Raw genomic sequence first — 24,100 nt, 5'->3', positions numbered from 1 at the left:
GTCTCTGTTGCCCTGGGGTGCACAGTTCTGTCTGTGATGCAGAGGAGAGTTAGGTGGACACCCAGCAAGTCTTTGTGCTCGAAGCTGGAGCCCAGTTCAGTGCTGGCAGCTCGCACCCGCCATTCCACGAGACCTTTTCCAGAGAAAGATTGGGTGACCTGAGGTCAGTCCCGTTTCCTTCCTTCCCTGTGGGTTTTTCTCACGACTACGACTCCAAGTCTCTGGTGTTTTTGTGCCCACCATTCAGCCTGGGAAGGTGATCAAGACACGCAGGCATGTGGCTCTGGTCTGGCAAACTAGTTCCTGCGCAACCCGGGATCACTTCCAGGTTCTGGATGGGTGACCTGAGAGTGGACTGATTCCCACGCCTTGGGGGTTTCCTCTCACCTGGGAAACACGATCGCTGTTGTTTTAGGGCCCAGAGTTCAGTCTCTTGGTCGCTGTATGGAAAATATTGTCCTGCTCCTCAGACACAGTGTTCTCCTGGTGCCACCATCTTGTCAACCCCCCCCCCCCAACTCATTCTGTAGACCAGGTTGGCCTCAAACTCAGAGATCTGACTTCCTCTGCTTCCCAAGTGTCAGGATTAAAGGTGTGTGCCACCACCACCTGGCATCATTTTTTGTTTTTAACAAGATCCTGGGTGAGGGGTTCTTTAAAAAAACATGAACAACAACAAAATAATAAAATAAAATGGAAGAAGGAGAGAAAGAAAGAAAGAAAGAAAGAAAGAAAGAAAGAAAGAAAGAAAGAAGGAAGGAAGGAAGGAAGGAAGGAAGGAAGGAAAAAGAAAGAAAGAAAGAAAGAAAGAAAGAAAGAAAGAAAGAAAGAAAGAAAGAAAGAAGAAAAAAGACCATGGTCATTCTCTCAGCAGCTATACACTGAGGAAAATTCTTCTCCCTCCCCCAGGGATTTTTAACATCCTATACATTCTCTGAAAGGTTCTGGCTCAGGAGACCCTCCCTGTGAGCCATACCATAATTATAACCTTAATGCCATACAGTAGCCGGTTCACACAATCACCACAATAAGGACGCCAGCTTCCTCTTGTTATTACAGTGATAGGGAGAGTGACACACAGCAGCACCTCTCACAACAAAAAAAGAAAATAAAAATCACCCCAAAGACAGCTCACAAAACACTACTGTGCAAGGTAACACTTTGTTCATGGACAAAAATAATAAGTCTTCTTTTGTTTAAATGACAGGTGACTGAGGTTGTCAACTCATGCTTTGGGAAAATCCTGTGTCCTCTAGAATGAAGGAAAAGGATCAAAGACAGAGATTGCAGTATAAATCCTATTCTGCTAGACAGAAGCCAGAATTAAAACCGAATGCTTTCAGAGATGCTTTTATGTCAAGAACTGACATAAGACTCTCTTTGTTGCAGCTTGCAAATTCAGTGCTCACATTAATGTTTACTGGGCAGCCACAACCTGTCTGCTTGGACATGATCTCCACAGCTGCCATACCAATAAAGAAGGAAAGAGGGAGGGAGAGGAGGCAGGAGAAGAAGATGAGAGGTAGGGAGAGAAAAGTTTAGTGATTTGGTGGTGGGAAAGAATTTAGAAGTAAAGTATTTCAGTCACATCATCTTGAAGGAAATGGGACTATGATCAAGCCATTACTGTTGTCCATGAGCTTATGACTCTATAATGTTAACATAAGTTACATTTTGTCTGACACATGTGCTTTTTGTGCAGAATTGGGAGGTTTTCCAGGATGTGAGGCTTTTCGTACTAAAACTAGGAATGTTAGGAGCTATGTTGGTTATCACCTGCTGCATAACAAATTATCCCAAAACTCAGTGGCCAAAAGCAATGGTTATTGACGTATCTCAGTTCCTAATGGTCATGCACACAGGAATGACCAGTAGGTTCAGACACAGAGTTTCTCATGGTGTCTCCAGGCCTAGATCAACTGAATTCTCAACAGATAAAGGATTTGTTCTGAAGATGGCTCACCAATGTGCTTTCTAAGTCATCAGCCTCTTTTCATGATCTGACACAAGAGTCCCTGGAGCAAATGATCAAGATGGAGACAAAGGTGGCTTCATTATCTAATGACAGAAGTGGGTACCCTTCCATATTCCGCCAATCCTGGTGCAATGTAGAAAACAACAGCTCCAACACAGGCCCAACCAATGAGGCAGAGTCCAGGAAGTCGAAGAAAGGTGCCTATCGGAAGGATGAGCTCACCATGTTAGTTTTCTCACTGCCATAACAAAATGCTTGATTAATGAGGCTTTGAAGGAAAGCATGCTTTGGCTCACAGTTTGTAGAGATTGTGGCACAGACGGAATGGAGAGAACGTGGCTTGAGCTGTGATGGCACGAGAGTGAGGCAGCTGGTCATACTGCATCTGCCCTCAGAAAGCAGAGAGCTGAGCGCTGGCACTCCGGCCACTTCCTCTTATCTTCCATTTTGATTCACTCTGGACCTCAGCTCATGAGATGAAGAGTCTTCCTTTCCTGGGTAAATCTCTCTGGAAATATCTTCAGAGACATGCCTAGAGGTGTGTCTCCTAGATGATCTTAAAGCCAGTAAAACTAACAATGAATATTAACCATCACCAACAGCTCAGGAAATTAAAAAATGTTCAGAAAGTTCCTTGTATTTCTTATATTATTCTTGAAACCTTTTGTAAAGGAAGAGTATTTTTAAATAAAATTATTTTAAAGTGAAACTTCTCTACACAATGATTTCTTTCACGTTTATTGTTCCTTAACTATTTCCTATTATATTGACAATTCTACGTGTGTCTGACATGCTTAACCTGTGTGAGATTATATCTATCCCTTTATCTATTCATTCATCTAGTAAATAAGCAAATACTAAATACATATTATATCCCAAGTCATGTGCTGGGCATGGACCTGACTGAACAAGACTCAGCACCTGTGTCCAAGGAAGCAAAGAAAGTGGTTAACATGTGACATGGCACCAAACAAAGAGGAACAGATTCAGGTGTGCTCTGGAACAACTTTTAAAGAGACTGATGTCAAGACTAAGATCGGAAGGGAAACAGAATTACTCCAAAGGGAATTGCACAGGGGTGTTCGGGCAGGAGGAACCTGGCAGAGAAAGAAATGTGGTCAGCCGTACATTCATCAAGGAGTTGAGAATGACTGACATTCAGAGGGTGCCAGAACAGAATTGAGAGGTGAGCAGAGAAGAAAGGAGTCTGAGGCAGACCTTCAGAGACGCCAGGCACCACTACTACTCAAGCTGCCACCACCTCTGGTAATGTCATCTCAGAACTTGTGGGAATCCAGGTTCCTGGCCACACATTTCCCAGAAAGCAGCTGCAAAGAAAGCTAGGTGTCACTGTCCCGGGCCTGCTTGATGTCAGTAAAGAGCAACATGCCATGTGCAGCTTGCGGACAGTGCTACGTTTCTTGGCCAAGTTTAGACAAGTGACTTCTGAAAGAGTTACAGGCATCGCGCTTGCATATCATCGTTCATCCCCAAGTAGAAAGGTATTTACAAATGGTGTCTAGCGAGATAGAATTGGATATATTTACTGTCCCCAAAACACTTCCTCTATTCTAAACATGTGCATCACAGTACATGTCTCCTTGGCAACCTGGGGGCTCCAGGAATACACTCTCCGGTTATCCCATTGCACTCTGGCCTGCCTCCATCTTGGACAACAGGCCTCTGTTCTCTGATGTTCACCCAGTATGATTTCATTAATTTGCTCAAAAAAAAAATTGCTCCTAAAAAGAATTCCTCTGGATCACCCATGAGTTTTATTTTGAGCATAAAGGGCATTTGCATGATAGAAAGATTACTTCAAGTAGTTACAGTCATTGGAAATGGGACTGTGACAGGCATGGTGAACCGATTCCTCCATCTGGTGAGGGTATGATTATTCCCTGTGACAGGCTGGCTGCGCTTAGCTCTACAAGTCGAGTGAAGTGAAGCCCAGACCATCTGTGCACGGAGCCGCTTTTGAGAGGTTCCTGCGCACCTTGGATAAGCACTTTCCTGAAGCAGCGAAGTTAACAGCACCTGATGTCCTCATGGAGCCTTCTCCCAGCATCGTGCTGTCTGCCACTGCATCCAAGGCCAGACCATAAACAAAGCAGCTGTGGATGTAAGCAGGCCACTGGCTTTTGGGGGTGGAGGAAGTCCTCTCGCCACTGTGTAAGCTAGGTAACGTGCATTTGGTTCTCTAAGTACAAGAGACATTAAGATGAATAGTAAGCACAACTATGGTTCACTGTTTGTCAAGATTTTCACTACAATGTTTACATTTTTACATTTATTTATTTAGTGTGATTGTGTGTGCATGTGCACACAAAGAGATCAAAACACATTTTATTGGTTAGTTCCCTCTTTCCACCATGTATGAGTCCTGGGTCACAGAGTTTGGCAACAAGTCCTTTATGCGCCGAGCATCTTGCTGGCCCTGAATTATTTCTAATCTTCCTAATGAATCCTTCAAGTTGTTATCGCTTCTATTTTATAATCATGAAGTAGAAGTGCAAAGAGGTTAACTAGTCCTTCTAACATATAACCCATAGCATTAGACTCATTCAGAAATGAGATGGATCTACTCTTGATATGGGCCCAGGAAGGCTGCCAAATGAAGCATTTGAACTTAGTTTTCTCTGTTATATGTTCGAAGTTTTTATAGAAGGAAATTCTGGTAAGGAAATGGCAGAGGCAGATAAACACGGAAGTTTCCCACCCAGGCAGCAGCAAGGTGGTGTGGTTGGGGTGTAGGTGGTGTTTTCTTCAGAGCTATCCTGCCCACCCACTGCCATTCTTTCTCTCTTTCCTGCCAAGCGCACCAAGCCAAATATACCTGAGAGTGTCCTGGAGCTTCTGATCCTCTTGCTTCCACCTCCCAAGATCTAGGCTTACAGACATGCACCATCACACCTGGCCTCATCTTTCATCTTTTATTTCTGTGAATTGATGGAAGAACATACTTTCACAAAGCAAACTAATCCAAAAAAATACAAGATTTCCCAGACGACTGTAAAACAATCTAGTAGTTGTGACTTGGACTCTTGAATTGCTTCCAAAATTGTTTGTCAAAGGATTCTACGTTGGTTTAAAAAAGCACATTACTATTCTTCCTGGGAAACTTACCAAATGGGTCTCCAACTGCCAATTCATTCAAATCTACTTGGCCAAAGTGTGTGTTTTTGTTCATGTGTGTGTCTATATATGTGTATAAACACACACACATATACACTTTCATTGAAGAGTCTAGCAACACTTTTTGTCCAGGCAGGACCTCATGTGCCCAGACTGACCCTGAACCCACCGTGTAGCTAAGGATGATTTTGAACTTCTAATGCTTCTGCCTGAAACTACCGACATTTGCTGCCATTCTCAGTGCATATGATGCTAGGATCAAACCCAGGGCTTCCTGCATGACAGGCAAGCATTCTACGTTGTAGATCCTGCTAGTGTGGCTTTGTTTAGTTGTTGTTGCTGCTTTGTTTCGTTTTGGGTTTTTTTTTTTTTCAATGTGTTAAAATATTTTACCAGTAAGGTTACATTTGAGTTCAAAGGGAAGAAAACACAAATCACAAAACTTCAATAACACAGAGAATTCAATATGTCTAACGAAGGACATTTTCCGGTATGGCCTATACTTGCACGAGTTGGAGGACAGAGAAGAGAAATGGTGAGGGAAGTGAAATCAGTTAAGAGCCTTGGGCAAAAACCAGCAAAAGATTGTGTCCAGTTATGTCTTCCCATGCTGCTACCGCCATCTTATAAGCAGTGTATGTGAACTAGCACCTTCCACACTGCAAAGCCTAACCCACCCAGGGGCAGCCCTCACTTCTCCTTGTGGACCACCAAGCTACCCCAAACACTCTCCACTTCTCAAAGCTAATGGAGAAGCAACGCGAGCAACCTAGATTTCAGTCCCCGAATTTTCATTACAAGAATATTCGCAAGGGGCTGGAGAGATGGCTTATGTAACATAGGGCTTGCTGCTCCTGCAGGGGACAGGGTTTCCGTCCCAGCCCCTGTATCAGGCAGATCACAACCATTCTCACTTCAACTCCTGGAAATCCAGTGCCTTAGCAGGCGCCATATGTACACACGTACACACACACACACACACACACACACACAATGATGATGATGACGATGATAAAACAAATCTATAAAAGCCTGAAAATACTTTTAGTTCTAGGTCTATTGGTCTTTTTCTAACTCAAAGCATGCTAGGGGTAGCTGCAGAAACTTGCTACAGGGCCCGGTCCTGGCCACTTTTTTCAGATACCCTTCAGAATCAAAGATGTGGGTTAAGGTGGGGCACAGATGGCATGTGCTAAGGCCCCTCGGTTGATGAGCGCCAAGTCAATAACATTATCGAGGACTGGAATTCTCTTTCTCCTACCTTCCTCAGAGCTCTTCTTGCCCCCAGTCACATGCAGTCCCGATGGCTGCTGCATTCTGAGAAGAAAAGTCCCCTTGCATCCTACGAGTGTCTCTTGATGTGAGAAAGTCTGCAGTAGGAAACGACAAATATCATCAAAACAAAGAAAATACCAGATGTGGCAATACACTACTCTAACCCTAACACTTTGGGAGGCTGAGGCAGGAGAATAGCTGTGGTTTCTAGGCCAGGCTGGGCTACAGGGAGGAACCCTGTCTCAAAAAAAAAAAAAAAAAAAAAATCCTACAGTGCACTAACATTAGGCAATAATAAAAACAGCATCAAAGGGAATAAAAATAGTGTAGGTATCTGAGTATCCCTGTGTCAGAGATCCTGGGAAGTTACTCCAGATAGAAGCTCATGGTCCTAGGACTGAAGTTGAGGCTCTAACCTGTGCCCCTGGTGTCTGCTAGTCTACCCCTCTGCAGTGTCCCTCATGTCTAGTATTCAGCTCCGAGTGGGCTGCTCTCAACAGCAGCAAGTGTCAAGGACTAACTACAACATACATGCCGTTAGGCCATGACGGCCAGCAGATCTGCCAGGACAGAACACTGTCATCAGAGGGATTAACCTCAAAGACTTTCATTCAGTTAGTTATTTACTCCTTTGGTCACTTATTGGCTTATAATTTTTTTTATTATTTATGTGTATGGATATTTTGTCTACATGTATGTCTATAAACCTTTTGTGTGCCTGGTGACCAGGGAAGTCAGAAGAGGGCACTGGATCACTTGGAAACGGAGTAACGAGCAGTTGTGAGCTGCCATGTGGGTGCTGAAATCAAACCCAGGTCCTGTGGAAGAGCAGCCAGTGCTCTTAACTACTGAGCCATGTCTTTAGCCAATCTTTATTTTTGATACAGATTCTCATTTAGCCCAGGCTAGCCTCAAACTAACTATTAAATAGAGGATTACCTTGACCTTCTAATCATGCTGTCTCCTCCTTCCAAATGCATTTACTCCCATGCCCTGTTTATTCAGGGCTGAGGATCAAACCCAGAGCTTGCTATATGCCAGTCAATCACTCTGCCAACTGAGTTCCATTCCCAGGCTCACTGCTGCTTATACATGGACACACTCACATTTAGAGAAGTTCCCCTCTCACCTGAACACTTACTACAAACAATTGCTATGATTCTACAGTCTGAGCTGAGAGTTACAGCTAAGATACACTTGTTTATCTCCACAGTTTCATGATTCCTTATTAAAAATCTAAGTAACCTCAATAATGAGATTCTTTGTTTTTATTAAGTAAGAACTTATACTTTTTCACTTAAAGAAAATAAATTATGGCTTTGTCTCTGCACATCTGAATGACCAGCATTACAGCTGCTATGCTAGAATCCAACTCTGCCTTCATTCTGATGCAGTGGCAAATAACTTGACAAAAAGCACCTTAAGGGAAGAAAATTTTGTTGCAGCTTACACTTCGAGGTTACAGTCCATCACTGAGAGAGATCAAGACAGGAGCTCAGGGCAGGAAAGATGAAGATGATGGCCTCCTTGTTCCACATAGCCTCACCTTCAACCAATTCCCTCCACGGCAACAGTAGCACAGGAGGGACCACGGAGAATGCTGGCTGCCAGATGGCAGGTACATGCTCAGCTAGCTTCTTTATACTTAGAACCTTATAGCTTAGGACTGCCTCCCCAGAGAGAGGTACTTCCCACATTGGAGGGGCCCCCTTGATCAATTAGCAATCAAGAGAATCCCATAGACATGTCAAAAGGCCAATCTGATCTAATCAACTCAACTGAGATTCTCTTCCATTTGATTCTTTCTTAATTTTTTTTGTTTGTTTTTGGTTTTGGTTTTTCTCTGTGTAGCCTTAGCTGTCCTGGACTTGATTTGTAGACCTGTCTAGCCTTGAACTCACAGAGATCCACCTGCCTCTGCCTCCTCAAGTGCTGGGATTAAAGGAGTATACTACCACGCCCAGCTACAAGTCCAATCTTAAGTAAGGTAACAGCTGCTTGAAAACACTGCAAATTGATCTGATGACCAAGACAGCTACTACATGACTAACAGCCCAGGGACATATGAAGCATGGATACATACACTGTGCAAGGGGTGATTTGGGACTTGAGGGGCTTGGGTAGGAAAGTACAAAGCTTCACACTATGAAGAATGACACATAACATATGTGGATTGTTCACTCTTAATGTTTTGCATGGTTGACGGCAGGGAGGGAGGCAGGTATTCATTTACTGATGTTTACTGAATCATATTTATATTTCAGTAAAGGCCATACTGTCTACTAACCATTTTACTTAACATGACTGTGTGCTGAGAATATTTACAGTCACTCACCTGCCTCCAATTAGCCTGCTTATTGTCACGTGCAGAAAAGAATCAGAGCTCAGTGTGGTGGTGCACACCTGTAATTACGAAAGTGTTTTTAACTGCAAGCAAGAGCTACGTAAGAAGGTCTAGAATATGTCTTTCCATTTGAAGAATGCTAGTCAACAGGGTTTTCCTCGACCCCTATCCTAATACTTCTTCCGTTCCATGTCTCAATGGCAATATCTCAGAGCCTCTAGGGGGTCAGGTCTAAAGCAAGACTGCAATACTGTGATTTTCTGGAGTCTGGATAGAAAAACAGTTAACAGATTTACCGACCTACGTGAATGAGTTCAACATGGCCACGGTGATAAGAGTGGGAGGCAGTGGTTAAGACATGGGAAAAGACTGTCACAGGCAAGAGTGCTCCAAAGAAATGCAAATGTTGGAAGACATGTTTGTTAGGTGTGTCCAGCTTCGGTAGCACCCTTTCACACGCGCACATGTGGAGAATCACTCTGACTTCTGAAAAGGATAAGTATGAGGAAGGCATCATGATTCCTAATCTCTGTCTCTCTGTGTCTCTGTCTCCTTCCCTCCCTCTGTCTCTCCCTCCCTCCCTCTTTCTTTCCTCTCTCTCTCTCTTTCTTCTTGTAATTTAATAATCATGAATTGTGGGCTCTTTCTAAAATAATCTGGAAGATGCAGTGCACAAAACGAATATGGCAAATGTTCTTTTATCTGCAAGACAAGCATACCGCATGCCAACTGCTAAAAGGAAAGGCAAACAAGCAGATGTGGGGATCTCTGAGCATCCCAGGGAGGGTAAACAGAGTCTGACATGCAAACTGACATGGATGACGTTGCCAGGAAGGCCACAGTACAACACCATTACCAAATATGGTGGAAGTCTGTAGAGCTATAAGGTACCTATATGGGTGGGGGAGCTATAAGGCTTCTGAAACAGCTTAACATGATAAGTGAGCATTATTATAAAAAAAACTCAGTTTTTACCTTTACACACACAGACACACACACACACACACACACACACACAGAGAGAGAGAGAGAGAGAGAGAGAGAGAGAGAGAGAGAATGTGGATGGGCAGCATGCATGTGCCATAGTGCAGGTATGAAGGTAAGAGGACAATTTGTGAGAGTAATTTCCCTCCTTCCACCATTTGGGTTTCAAGAATTAAGCTCAGGTTGTAAGGCTAGTGGCTGTCACCTTTAGCCTCTGAGGCATCTTGCTAGACCCAGATACAATTATTATTTAACCAAGAATTATAAACTTATTTATGTGCATTTTTCATTTCCTTAACTACGGTGTGGAACAGGGTAGACTCAATCAGAAGGAAAGAAGAAAATGTGAATGCTTTTATGGGGGAAAGTAGTCAGTTGGTGCTCAGTTGGTACTTAGTTGGGTAAGGTTGAACAAAATATTCATAGAAATAATGACAATTTTCCCCCAAGTTTCACAGGTGATAAACTTCCAAATTCAAGAAGCTGAACAAAACCCGAATACTGTAATACTGAAGAAACTAACACTAGAGGCAAACATCACAAATCAGGAACATAAACAAATAAATCAACCTTGAAAGCAAAGAGAAGGAATTCCATCATCCAAACGGTGAAATCCATATAGGAGGCTCCTCATTAGGAACTGTGAGGGCCAGCGGTTGACCCTTTTGTCAAGGGCTGAAATAGAAGAGCTGTCACCCTCCAAATTCTCTGTCCAATGCAATGGCCTTAAAAAAAATTAAAAAAATTTAAAAATTCAGGATTGTAGCTCAGTGGTAGATAAGATGATTACCTTACCCATGAACTGGTTTAATCCCTAGAGAAATCCTCTTCTGCAAAAGCAGAACAAATAGAAACCCGAAATAAAATAACACACTTCCATCAAACATACCGATAATTGTATTGCACATATGTCTAATTTCACTCTGTTGCTGTGATAAAACATTTGCTGACAAAAAAATAAATTAGACAAAAGAGAGAGTTTATTTCAACTCGCACTTCCAGGTAACAATCATGGGGTGACGTCAGGGAGGCACGTAGGAGCTCCCAGCATGAACCATGGAGGAAGGTTGCTGGCTGGCTTGCTCTCTGGTTCTTTCATTCCCAGCCTCATGCTTAGCTAGATAACCCAGGAGCACTTTACCAAGGGATGGCACCACCAGCAGGCTGAGCCCCCTCCTGCACTAATTAATGATCAATATATCCCTTCCACCGGACACACTCAGTATTACCTAGGAAATTCCGCATTTGAGGCTTTGCAGATAACTAGGTTACATTGCATTGGCAACCCAACCAGGACAATATGTACAGCTTTAAAACACCAATAAAGAGATAAGAGATGGGCCTGGTGTGGTGGCACTCACCTATAATCTAGAGGCTGAGCCACAACTGTATGTATGTATGTATGTATAATCTCTTCTTTTATAGGTACCTAATCCAATCATCATCAGAGAGGCTTCCTCCAGCAGCTGATGACAGCAGAGACTGAGACCCACAGCCAAACATTAGTCAGAGCTCAGGGAAACCACAGAAGAGGGAGAGGAAGGAATGTAGGAGCCAGAGGGGTTGAGGACACCAAGAGAACGTGGCCCACAGAATCAGCCCAACAGGGCTCATCAAGCCTCACAGAGACTGAAATAGCAATTACACAGCTAGCATGCATGCTGTGGTTGTGTAGCTTGGGATTTCTGTGAGACTCATAGCAGTGGGTGTGGGGACATCTCTGACTCTTTGCCTGTTCATGGGACCTTTTCTTCCCACTGTGTTCGTTGTCTTGTCCAGCCTTGATCTGAGAGCTTATGCCTAGTGTTATCATCTTGTTATGCAGTCTTAGGTTGATACCACTGGGAGCCCTGCATTTGTCTGAAAGGAAGGAAGCAGTGGCTCTGGGGTAGAAAAGAGGTAGAGGATATTGGAGGAGGGGAGTGAGGGGTGGCTGCAGCCAGGATGTTTTGTGTAAGAGAAGAATAAAGAGAGAGAGAAAAAAAAAAAAACCTCAAGCTTGGTGATGGCACACAACTTTAATTCCAGCACTTGGAAAGCAAAGGCAGGCAGATCTTTATGAGTTCTAGGCCAACCTGGTCTACAAAGCAAGTGCTAAGACAGACAAAACTACATAGGGAAACCTTGTCTCAAAAACCCAAAAAGAACAAAAAAAAAATTTCTCAAAAAGCAAGAGAAAAATCTGGGTGTAGTGACACATGCCTATAATCCCAGCACTCATGAGACAGTGGCAGGCAGATCTTTGAGAGTTTGAGGCCAGCCTGGTCTACAAAGCAAGTTCCAGGACAGCCAGGGCTATATAGACAACCTGTCTTGAAAGACACCCTCGCCCCCCCCCCCCAAAAAAAAACAAAACAAGGGGAATAGTAAAGCTTGAGAGATCAGATGAAAATAATGTGACCTGAGGCTGTGCTCAATGGTTCAGAGCAATTGTTACTCTCGCAAAAGACCCAGAATCTGCATGGTGGCTCTCAGCAATCCAGAACTCCAATCCCAAGGCATCTGACACAGCCCTTCGAACTCTGAGCACATTCACATACACACAGGTGCTCACACATATGCATAATTTTTTTTTTTTTTTATTAAGAAAGAAAGAGATGGGTGTGATTGAACACAACTTTAATCCCAGCACTAAGGAGCAGAGGCGGGTGCACCACTGTGAATTCAAGGCCAATCTTATCTGCAAAGCAACTTCCAGGCTGGCCAGAGCTCTGTGGTGAGATCCTGTCTCTAAATAAATAAGTGACCTTAAAAGCAAAAATAAAAATTTTAAAGTAGTCTAAAAGAAATTTAAAACATACATTAAACCTAAAGAAAATGAAACACACTATATCAAGCAGCTGGAGATTAAGAACACTTGCTGCTCTTGTAGAGGGCCCAGGTTTGGTTCCCAGCACCCAAAGTTCACAATCATCTGTAGCTCCAGCTCCAGAGGATCTGTTGCCCTCTTCCGGCCATCGTGGGCACCAGGTACACATGTAGAACACATACATACATGCAGGCCAAACATCCCCACACATCCAATAAATAAATAAGGTGATACTATATCAAAAGCAGTGAAGCTAAAGCAGTGGTAAAAGAAATGGATAGAATCACATGTTTTTTTGTGGAACTTGTTTTTAGTTTACTTAAAAATGCTTCCATACAATATATTTTTATTTCTTTTTTTTTCTTTCAACACTTTCAAGACCCTCTAACTCACCCAACTTCATGTTCTTTCTCCCTCTCTTAAACACACACATGCATATACAACACACACATACACACAAGGCTATTGTGTAGTTTAAATGGTGATTTCTGTACCCGCCCATATCTGGTTGCAATCCTTATTCTGACAATCTTCTGTCTCGAGGTTGCATAAAGACTGCTCCCCAGTTGTCCCCTGATATGCCAATGAAGCTGCTCGCTGAGCAGAAGGGAGAATAGGGCTGGACTTCCTGCCATCCAGGGGATTCTGCCAAGGGCAGATTCCAGAAGGGACTGGATAGAGAACACTACAAAGAAAGCTACAAAGTGCAAGTATCTCTGGGACACGTGCTGGGAGGAATTAGTTTGCAGAGTTAAGGATAGAGTTAAAACTGTTCAGTTCTTGTGCTGTGAAGCTTGTTAAAATAATATAGCAGAGTCTCAATTGTTTGGGTGAAAGCTGGGTTAAGAAAGAAACTGAGAAACAAACAGTTTTATAAAAATAACCTTAACACGCAGAGAGAGAAAGAGAGGACACGCCCAGATGTGTGTGCACACTGACACTTTGTGTTGGTCAACTACCCCTGAGCACGGGGCCTAAAATCTGAAGTGTGGTTGACACGACCAGCGTCACTCTGTTGAAGACAACTTTCTTTCTCCTAGAAGGTATCAATGGGAAATAGTTTCTTGGTTTTTTCTGTCTTCCTGGAAAGCGCCAACATTAGAGATGCATGCAGCCACTTGAATTGATCTAAGTGTCATTATATTGACTGAAAAGAAGCGCAGTTCTAGGTTCAACCTTCAGGATTCTATTGACAGGAATTTCCAGCTGCTCAAGACAGGTGAACAGAGACAGGAAAGAAAGCTGTGGCTACCAAAGCTTAAGGAAAATGGGAGTAGGGTGCTCCTTAGTAGAATTCCTATCCAGAGCTCTTGGGACCAGCCTCGTTACCTTTAATTGTCAACTTGACACAACCTAGAGTCAGCGGAGGATTGCCTCGCTCAGGATGTTTGTGGGCATGTCCGTAGGGGGACTCTCTGGATTGCTAATTCATATGAGAGGAGCCAGGCCACCGTGGGCAGCGCTATCCCCTGGGAAGGTAGCGCTGAGCTCGGTAAGAAAGCTACCTGATCATAAGCCATTCTGTCAGCTAGCAAGCAGCGTCTTTAATGCTCCCAGCTCCACTTCCTCAGCTGAGATGTGAATTCATTGCCGGGAGGTAATGCTGTGTGGAATCAGAGGCTGATCTGACTTCAAATTCCTCGTTCAATTCCTGTCTTGGTGTTCCTCAATAACAGGCTGTAACTAGAAGATGAAATAAACCTCCCTAAGTTGCTTCTGGTCAGAGTGTATTAACACAGCAATAAAAAGGACATTAAAATGGGATTATAAAGTGTTAGTATGATAGCAGTATTCATGGAATAGAAATTGTTCTGTTCCTCGCTGATACGGCTTCTATGCAAATATTCATGGACTTGTGGCAAAATGGTATAGAATTATAAATATACCAATACTGAGTTCCTACTTTTGAGACTGTTCTGTAACTGTAAAAATGTGGCCTTTGGGGGAATATGGGTGGTGAGTATGTAGTAATTCTTTGTAGTTTCTTTGTAAATTGTTGTGACTCCATAATGTTGCAAAATAAAACATTTTTAAGTAAGGCAAGGAAAACATTGCCTTTCATAATAAAATTGGATTTGGGCCTAGATATCTGGTTCAGTGCTTAAGAGGGATTTTCTTACAGAAGACCTAGCTTTGGTCCCTGCACCTACAGGGTCTTTGATCCATTTTGAATTAATATTTGTATAAGGTGAGAATATGGGTATAAGTTCATCCTCCTATGAATATCTGGTTTCCTAAGTACCGTTTGCTGAAGAAGCTGTTTTCCCCAGGATAAGGACTTTCTTTTGACAGTTTTATCAAACATTGAATGGCTGTGGCCATGTGGTTTATTTCTTTGTCCTGTTCTATTTGTACCTGTTTCTGCAACAGTGCCATGCTGTTTTTGTTTTGTTTTTTCTTTTTTTCTTTTTTTTTCATATAGCCTCTTCCAACATATCCCTGGATGTCATACTATGTATTCCAGGATAGCCTCAAACTATCCTGCACTCCTCCTGCCTCAGTTTAATGTGTTCTGAGATTATAAGCATATGACCTACCATCATGCCCAGGTTGCCATCATGTATAATTTGGAGAATTTTTGTTGTGGAGAAGTCAATAAATGTGGCAAGATATTTACATTATTAATCTTTTAGTCTTGGTAGAATTTCATTGCTGAATCAGTATTAAAATCCAGGTTTCAGGCTACAAATCTCAGTTTTTACTAACTACCAACTTTTTGTATAACTCTTGCCCATGACTCATACCGTTTGATGTGGAAGAGAATCTAGCATAAATCAAATCTGTTCTGGACCCTGTCTGTGGGGACTGAGTAATCACAGCAGCAACCAACTCTCAGGATAGTCTTTGATTAAAAAAAGAGTTTCACATGCCTGGAATCACAGCACTTGAGATATGAGGCAGGGGAGTTGTGGCTTTCAGATCAGCCTAATCTACACAGTAAAATCTGGTCTCAAAAATACAAACAGAAAAAAATAATAGAAAGCTGTGGAAGGAGCAAGCAAGGAAGACAAAGAAAAGGTGGGAGGAAGAGAAAAAGAGGGAGAGAGAAAGGGGAGGAGACAGGCAGGGAAAAAAGAAAGAAATGAGGAAGCAAAAGAAAGGAAGGAAAGAGATTACACTCATTCTTAGTGGGTGGGAAAACTTCAAATATGAATATTTGATTAAAGGCAATAATGGAACTGGGTGTGGTGGTACACACCTTTAATTCCAGCACTCCAGAGTCAGAGGCAGGAGGATCTCTGTGAGTTTGAGTGCAGCTTGGTCTAGCTAGTGAGTTCTAAGCCAGCCAGAACCACATAGAGAAGCCCTGTCTCGAAAACACAGAAGAAAAAAAAGAGGAGAGGTAGGAAGAAGAGGAGACAGTAATATCGGTGACAAACAGTTGTGGAGGAGGGGCTAGGCAGAATGAGAACATCAAATACAATGCTGTCAGCATCTGTGATGTCACCACAACAGGACCACAAAAACACTTGGTATTTTTGGCATGTGCTCCTTTAATTACATCTCCAGTTACTGTGATTACAATAATTACATCCCCTGTTTGTGAGAGGCACAAATGACAGTGGTGATGAATACAGCAGAAGTCGTCTATCTGCTCCATCTGTGTTGTACTCATCAGGGGAACAGAGACTGGAGAGGTTAAAAGACTTGTCCAGATAGGAATCAAGAGGCACAAAGGAGGCCAGCAGTGAAATCTGAGAGACAGAATGAAGTCCAGAGGATCAAGACAAGGGAAAAAGAAAATACTGCTGGGCTACAGAGATGGTTCGGAGGTTAACAATGCTGGCCGCTCTTACAGAGGACGTGAGTTCTGTTCCTAGCACACACATCAGGTGGGTGGCTCACAAGCACCAGTACCTACAGATCCAGGGGATCCAACACCGTTTTCTAGATCCAGTGGGCACCTGCACACACACATACATAGATTTATTTTTAAAAGGAGATGGTGTCCCTACACACCAAAATATAAGAATAGAATTAACGAGAGACAAAACCCAAATGACCTCACGCTCCACATTCAAAGTCACCAAGTTAGAACAGCACACCCAAACCGGTTCTTTTTATTTTAAGAGTTTGATGTACACTATTTGAACTTTACTCTAAAAATGCCTTCAGGTTTTCTGCCCAAGTGTGACTTTGTGCTTAACAGCCTGTGTGATTGCCACCAACCCTGTTCTATGCTGTGACCAGCAGACCAAAATTAGACCAATAATTTGACCTTCCACAGATGACCTCAAAGGCGCTGTTACAAAATCCAGGCAATGGTGTATTTGGTGGGAAGATTAAAATTATAGCTTTCCTCAAGGGCTTTTAAAAGTCCACAATTATGCCTGGGTAGCACAGCATTATCACTATTTTACTCTATTTTTCTTATGTATACTTGATTTTGTTTTGAATATCTTCCAGATGCCAAAATTAGATACGAAAAGTAATGTTTTTATGCTGCTTTCTCCTTTCAACCAGTTTGGGTTTTTGTTATTTTGTTTTTTAGGAATATTTAGAAATATTCATGGGATCTTTGCTCCCTGCTACTTTCTAAATAATGTAAACTACTAACTGTAAAAAGGGTTCAGATGTTCAAAAATCAATGCAATCAACACCACACACAGAGAGACACAGACGTCAAAAAGCCTAGTGCCAATACAACCCAAGACTGAAAATCATTGGCGACACTGAGGTCAGGCTGGGCAAGGCCTTTGGCATCTGGGGTCTTCGCTGACATAGTGACCAGCTTGCTTTCTGTGCTGTGGATGGACCCAGGAGCCAGCTAAGCTCATCACATGTCCCTCTACAATCCATTACAGACTTTGTTGAAGCTAATAATTTCCATTCCGGCTCCTTGAGACAACACTATAAGCTAAGGTTCGGAGGCAGAAAACGTGGAGGAATACTCCGTTTCTCCACTGGTCTACAAACAGGAACACTTGACCGTCAACTTTACTGCCAAACTTGGTTATTGTGAATATAGTTCTAACCAAACACATTTGTTCATGTGCTAAAACTCTGTGCAACTTCTCATCACTTAGAGAATAGCATCTGTCCCTCCTCCCACATTACAGAAGCTCTTCCTGTCCGTCTGTGCCCCCCCCCTTCTGACAACTTCCTTCCCACACACCATGCTGCTGGCTACATGCACTTCACACGCAGTCTCCCTTCTTCCCCACTGTCACCTGTGGAGTCTGTGGTTTAAATGCCTTGTTTGCAAAGGTGCCCCCCTCCCCAGGTGGAAATCAAATCATCCATACCTGTGCCCCTCAAATCATTCCTCACAGTCACCTGACAGACATGTCAAGGTGGGCACCAGACCTGGGGATCCCCAGAAAAGGAAATGGATGGAGCTCGCCTTCTCAGGCTGACGTGATATGCACCAGTACAAACTACTTCAGAAGACGGAGTGGAGCAGGAGTAAAAAGATAACTTTTTATTATAATTGGCTGCCGAACTGTAGGTATGTGGGTACACATCTGTTCTGAGCCCTGAAATATTTAAGGTAGAACAGGAGAAGTATGAGCTCGGGCTGGCACGCATTCATTCTCAGGTTAGCAGAGCCTGGGGGCTCAAACTGTCTTCTTTCTTGTTTTCTTTTCTGACCTTTGTGAAATATCACTTCACGTAAGCCCCAGAAGGTCAGACTTGCATTTTGAAATCTCATTCTTTGTGTTTGCAACAAGAGACCTGGACCCTGGCTCCCACACTGAAAGCCATAGCCCAGCCCTGGTTCCCACGCCATTCTTGATTCCATTTAACAGTACAATGTCGGGTGTGTGTGTGTGTGTTTACTATTCAAGCTTTTAACTAAGCTTAAAGTTCTGGTAATCCATGGGGAGACATATACACACAAATATTTGTTTCTTGTAGTACAAAATGGGGAAAAGCTGAATATTACCTAATTGAAGCTTATATTCATGAAACATACACAGCCATTCTGTGGATATATTAGGAGCAGAGGTAGTATGTTTTTGTAGCATGCCTGAAGCCCTGGGTTTGATCCCTAGCACCTCATAAACCACCATGGTAGTGCACCCCTATATGTTAGCTCCTGAGAGCCAGAAGCTGGTGGCTGTCTGTGAGTTTAAAATCACCTCGTCTACATAGTGAGTTCTAGGCTAGCCAGGGCTGCATAGTGGGAACCATCTCAAATGTAGAAAAATAAAATAAAATTTATACTCATGCTAGCGAGATGGTTTATTGGGTAAAAACGCTTGTTGCTAATCCTAATGTTTGATTCTCAGAATCCACGATGGAGAGAATTGACTTCCAAAAGCTGTCTTCTGACCTCCAAATGTATACCCACAATCACGTACATACACCATATATACATACAAACAATAATAATTAATAAGAAAACAAAATATTCATATTACTGAATTGAAATGTGGTGTATATATGTTGTAATCTTATAATTATAAAGTATGTATTTAACATGAAGTAGTATCATTGTACTGATGAAAGGCTGACTGGTATGCATAAATGCACACATATGTATAAGCATGTGACTGAAACAAAGAGGAACAGTTTTGTGGGAAGAAGAGATTAGTGGGAAGTGGAATGGGAGACAAGAGGAGGTGGTGTGGGCTGACTGTGAGCAAAACACAACAGCGTACAACGCTGCACAAAATGTCACAACGAAGCCCATTGTCCTGTATACACAGAGAAAAGGCTGTCAGCGATGGATAGCCAAGCCCAAAAGGAAATTGTAACTATCCTGTGTATCTAGAAAAGGACTGGTTAATTTAACATATGAATATTATAAATGGTTGTGTTATGTGGGTTGTATTTATACACGATGAAAACATTTTCCATTCACACACACACCAACAATGCATACACAAAATATTTAGACTAAGGCTGGCCAAGATGTTAACAACATTGTCTCTGAGAAGTGGAATTTCGGGGTTTATTTTGGGTCTTCTTGCTTGGTTGGCTTGATTTTTCTCTCCATGTCCGTGGACTCTGCCTCCAACTGACCAACCATAGATCAAAATTATTTAAGAAAAGGCTGCAACACTCTTAACATGTACAGATGTTACAGCTGCAGGGCATTTGTATTGTACAGAGTACTCTAGATAATACAGCGGATATTTTAAAATATTGGGAGACATAAGTGTGTGAAAATATACTGTTTTAAATAGTTAATTTTAATTTTTAATTTTTTAATTTTTAGTTTTTAAATTATCTCTCTCTCTCTCTCTCTCTCTCTCTCTCTGGATGTGTGTGTACGTGTGTGTGCTATATGTAGATGTGTGAGTCCCACCATGCACATGTGGGGGTCAGAGAACACCTATCAAAAGCCATCATTCTTTCTCTCACAAGTTACTGGAACCAAACTCAGGCATCATTCTTGTGTGGCAAGAACTTTTACCTACTGAGCCAGCTGGCCAGTCAAAACACTTTAGTGCCCATAGATTTTGTTATTGTCATGTGGGGTGAGGATCTTGGAACAATTTTCCCGCACAGAATCTGAGCAACAAAAACAGCACATAACTTGATCCCAGCACATGGACAGTAGAGACAGCCTGGTCTACAGAGGGAGTTCCAGGGCAGCGAGGACTGCACAGAGAAACCCTGTCTCAAAACAACAACAACAACAAAACGTTTTAAGTAAAATGAAAATTATTGTTCAAAACCTATTAGAAACAGGGTCACAAGTGTTTAAACTAGAGTTGAGGGAAGGAGAATGGAACTAAAGATGAAATGCACAAACATAGCACTTAGATGTCAGCCAAGTATGGAAAGATCAAGTTGGAACATAGAGACTGGTTTGACAGTTACAGCAGCACATTGGCTTCTAAACAGAGTGAGTTTAGTGTGTGTGCGTGTGTGTGTGTGTGTGTGCGTTTTTGCAACAGAAGAAAGGGGAAATGAACAAAATGCATATTGATTAAATGACGTAGGTTTTTCCAGACTGGAGGTGCAGCTCAGAAATATTAAAAGCAGTACATCAGTGAAGATCAATATTAGCCACCCAAGAGAGAACCGAAAAGGAGAAGAAAAATTGGATCTTGGGAAGTGGCCTAAAGTGGCAAGGCTTACAGTGGTTCTCAACCTGTGGGTCTCAGCCCGGTGGGGGTTCACATACTGGCTATCTTGCATATCATATTTACATGACGATTCATAACGGTGGAACTACAGTTTAAAGTAACAATGAAATAAGGTCCCCACCAAATGGGGGACTGTATGAAAGGGTCACTGCATTAGGAAGGTTGAGAACCACTAGAAGCTATTAGAAGCAAAAGATTGGTGGGTGACAGTGTTGATTCATGTATTAACCCAGAGCAGGGGGAGGTTCTGTGTTTGTCATGTGGTGCACCAGTTTATGATGTCAGTTCCCAGCATCATAATCTATCATTACATGAAGCTCACTGAGGCTGTTGGCCACTGCCCTGTGCCTTTTTAACTTGGAATACACAGTTAAATTTTGTGAAAGAAGAAGGCTTACATGACATCTGCTTTCAGGGTTGTCATGCTGGTTGGCTTGGGATCAAGGATGATGTATTTATACCACAGAAATTGTTGTATGACCTAAGTTGGGATTGTTTATGTCTTAAGTCTGGTTAAATACTTAGCGGCACCCTACTCCCTGTGGACATGGAAATGCAGGAAGTATGTGTGTCGACTTTAAATTTAGCTAGTCTTCTGCATGGTCACTGATCCATTGGCTCATGGGCACGAAGGCTGTGTTCAGTGGGTCAGTGCAAGGCCTCAGGGCTTGGACAGGACTCAAGAATCTGCCTTGCTGACTTAACTTCACCTACTCAGGAACTCTGTCTCAAAAATTAAAGTGAATGGACCAGACATGATGGCACACACATTCCTAGCACTCTAGAGGTAGATAGGCCAACGGCAACCTAGGAAGTATTTCCTCAGAATTCGCACGCAGAAGCCATGTTCCAGATGCCATCAAGATTATACTCCCTTCCCCACTCCCCACCCCCCAAAAAAAGCATACCCAACAGCAGTAAACTACCTCCCATTCGCTTGGACTCCAGTTTTCAGCCCACAACAATGCCTGCTTTCCTGGAGCCCACACAGGCATCAGGTCCAGCAGACCATGCTGGTACTGAAGCCCCCAGAGAGAGCATTAATACCCAAAACCCCAGAGGCCACCCAGGCCACAAAACCCCAGTGGAAACGACACACTGGAACTGAAGACTCACTGCTCACCAGAACCTCAGGCCACTCAGGCTAGAAGACTAGGAAAAAACAGAAACCTAAGCGGGAGGAACATCCAAAAAAAAAAAAAAACACCCACCCCACAAAGATAAACTTTGAAAGCATCACCTAAACCTATAACAACCTATAATAACAGCAAAACCCAGAAGACTAGAGGCCAGCATAAGAACACAATCAATAACAGGCACCACAAAGCTAACCTACTACAACAAGCCCCAAATATTCTAACACAGCTGAAGCACAAGGAAATGACCTTAAATCCATTCTTATACTGATGATAGAGGCCTTTAAAAAGTAAATAAATAAATACCTTAAAGAAAGCAGCTAAAGAAATGAATAAAACTATTCAAGACCTGGAAGTAGGAGTAGAAGAAACAAATTAAAAACAGAGGGGATCGTGGAGACAGAAGAAAGAAAGAAAGAAAGAAAGAAAGAAAGAAAGAAAGAAAGAAAGAAAGAAAGAAAGAAAGAAAGAAAGAAAGAAAGAAAATAATAAAAATAATCAATGAAACCAAGAGTTGATTATTTGTGGAAAATCAACAAGATAGACAAACCCTTAGCCAAACTAATTAAAAGGCAGGGAGACAATGTCCAAATTACCAAAGTCAGAAATTAAAAGGGAGCCATAACAACAGACCCTGAGGAAATACAAATAATCACTAGGTCTTACTTGAAAAAATAAACCTGTACTCTACAAAATTAGAAAATCTAAATGAAATGGATGATTTTCTTGATAGATACCACTTACCACAAAGTTAAATCAAGATTAGGTAAACAGCTTAAATAAACCTATAACCCCTAAGAAAATAAAAACAGTTATTAAAAGACTCACAACCAAAAAAATGTCCAGGACCAGATGGGTTTAGCACAGAAATTTACCAGACCTTCAAAAAAGAGCTAATAACAACAGCCCTCACAGCCAGGCATGGTGGTGCACACCTGTAATCCCAGCACTCTGGGAGGCAGAGACAGGAAGACATCTGTGAGTTCTAGGGCAGCCTGGTCTACGAAGCCGGTCCTGGATAGCCAACACTCCATACAGAGACCTTGTGTCGATAAATAAATAAATAAGCAAACAAACAAATAGTCCTCAAACTATTCCACAAAATATAAACAGAAGGACATTGCCAAATTCATCTTCTGAAGCCAAGTCACCCTGATTCCTAAATCACATGAAGACTTAACAAAGAAAGAGAATTTCAGATCAATTTATTTTATAAACATTGATGCACAAATACTTAAAATACTCTCAAGCTGAATCCAAGAACACATCAAAAACATCATCTAAAAAAAATCATCTACCATGACCAAATAGGCTTCATCCCAGGGATTCAGGATTGGTCCAACAAATGAAAACCCATCTATGTAATCCACCATATAAACAAACTGAAAAAAAAAATCACGTGATCATCTCATTAGATGCTGAAAAGGCCTTTGACAAAATCCAACACCTCTTCATGATAAACTTTTGGAAAGTCAGAAATTACAAGGCCCATACCTAAACATAATAAAATCAATACACAACAATTCAATAGCCAACATCAAATTAAATGGAAAGTTAAACCAATTTCACTAAAATTGCTTCAGACAAAACAGTGTTGTCCACTCTCTCCATATCTATTCAATATACTATTTGATGTTCTAGGTAGAGTAATAAGACAAGTAAAGGAAATCAAGGAGATACAATTTGGAAAGGAAGAAGTCAAAGTATCTGTATTTGCAAATGATATGATACAATACATAGGTGACCCCAAAAAATTTCTTACAGAGAACTGATAAATACATTTAGCATAGTGGTTGAAAGAAAAAAGAACTAAAAAAAAAAATAGTAACCCTCCTTTATTAAACTGATAAGTAGGACAAGAAAGAAAATAGGGGAACAACACCCTTCACAATAGCACAAACAATATAAAATATCTTGATATAACTATACCCACGCAAGTGAAAGACTTATATGACAAGAACTTTAAATATTTGATGGTCTGGAGAAGTGGCTCAGAGGTTAAGAGCACTGGCTGATCTTCCAGAGGTCCTGAATTAAATTTCCAGCAAACACATGGTAGCTCACAACCATCTATAATGAGATAAGGCACCCCCTTCTGGCCTGCAAGCAGAGGTAGACGGATCTCAGTGAGTTTAAGGCCAGCCTGCAAAGTGAGTCCAGGACAGTTAAGGTTACACATAAAAACCTGTCTTGGAAAGAAACACTGTGTGTGTGTGTGTGTGTGTGTGTGTGTGTGTGTGTGTGTGTGTGAAGAAAGAAATTGAAAAAGGTATCAGGAGATGGAAAGATCTCCCATGCTCATAGATCAGTAGAATTAGCATAGTAAACATGGCCATCTTACCAAAAGAAATCTACAGATTCAATGCAATTCCCATTAAAATCCAACACAATTCTTTACAG

General features: G+C 42.0%; 1 long non-coding RNA gene across 1 annotated transcript in view; it reads right to left on the bottom strand.

The window, feature by feature from the left end:
* The window catches only part of LOC132652160 (uncharacterized), a 41,959-nt gene that overhangs the window by 15,226 nt on the left and 2,633 nt on the right, over positions 1-24,100 (bottom strand). The window contains exons 2-4 of the long non-coding RNA XR_009589640.1: positions 6,372-6,480; positions 4,812-4,914; positions 3,972-4,175 (exon numbers count right to left, since the gene is read on the bottom strand). This is a non-coding gene — a long non-coding RNA (uncharacterized LOC132652160). The remainder of the gene's footprint in view (positions 1-3,971; positions 4,176-4,811; positions 4,915-6,371; positions 6,481-24,100) is intronic.

The sequence above is a fragment of the Meriones unguiculatus genome, chromosome 1, assembly GCF_030254825.1.
Source record: "Meriones unguiculatus strain TT.TT164.6M chromosome 1, Bangor_MerUng_6.1, whole genome shotgun sequence".
Lineage (NCBI taxonomy): Eukaryota > Metazoa > Chordata > Mammalia > Rodentia > Muridae > Meriones > Meriones unguiculatus.
Note: the sequence above shows the minus strand (reverse complement) of the source record. Positions and strands in the feature narration are given on the sequence as shown.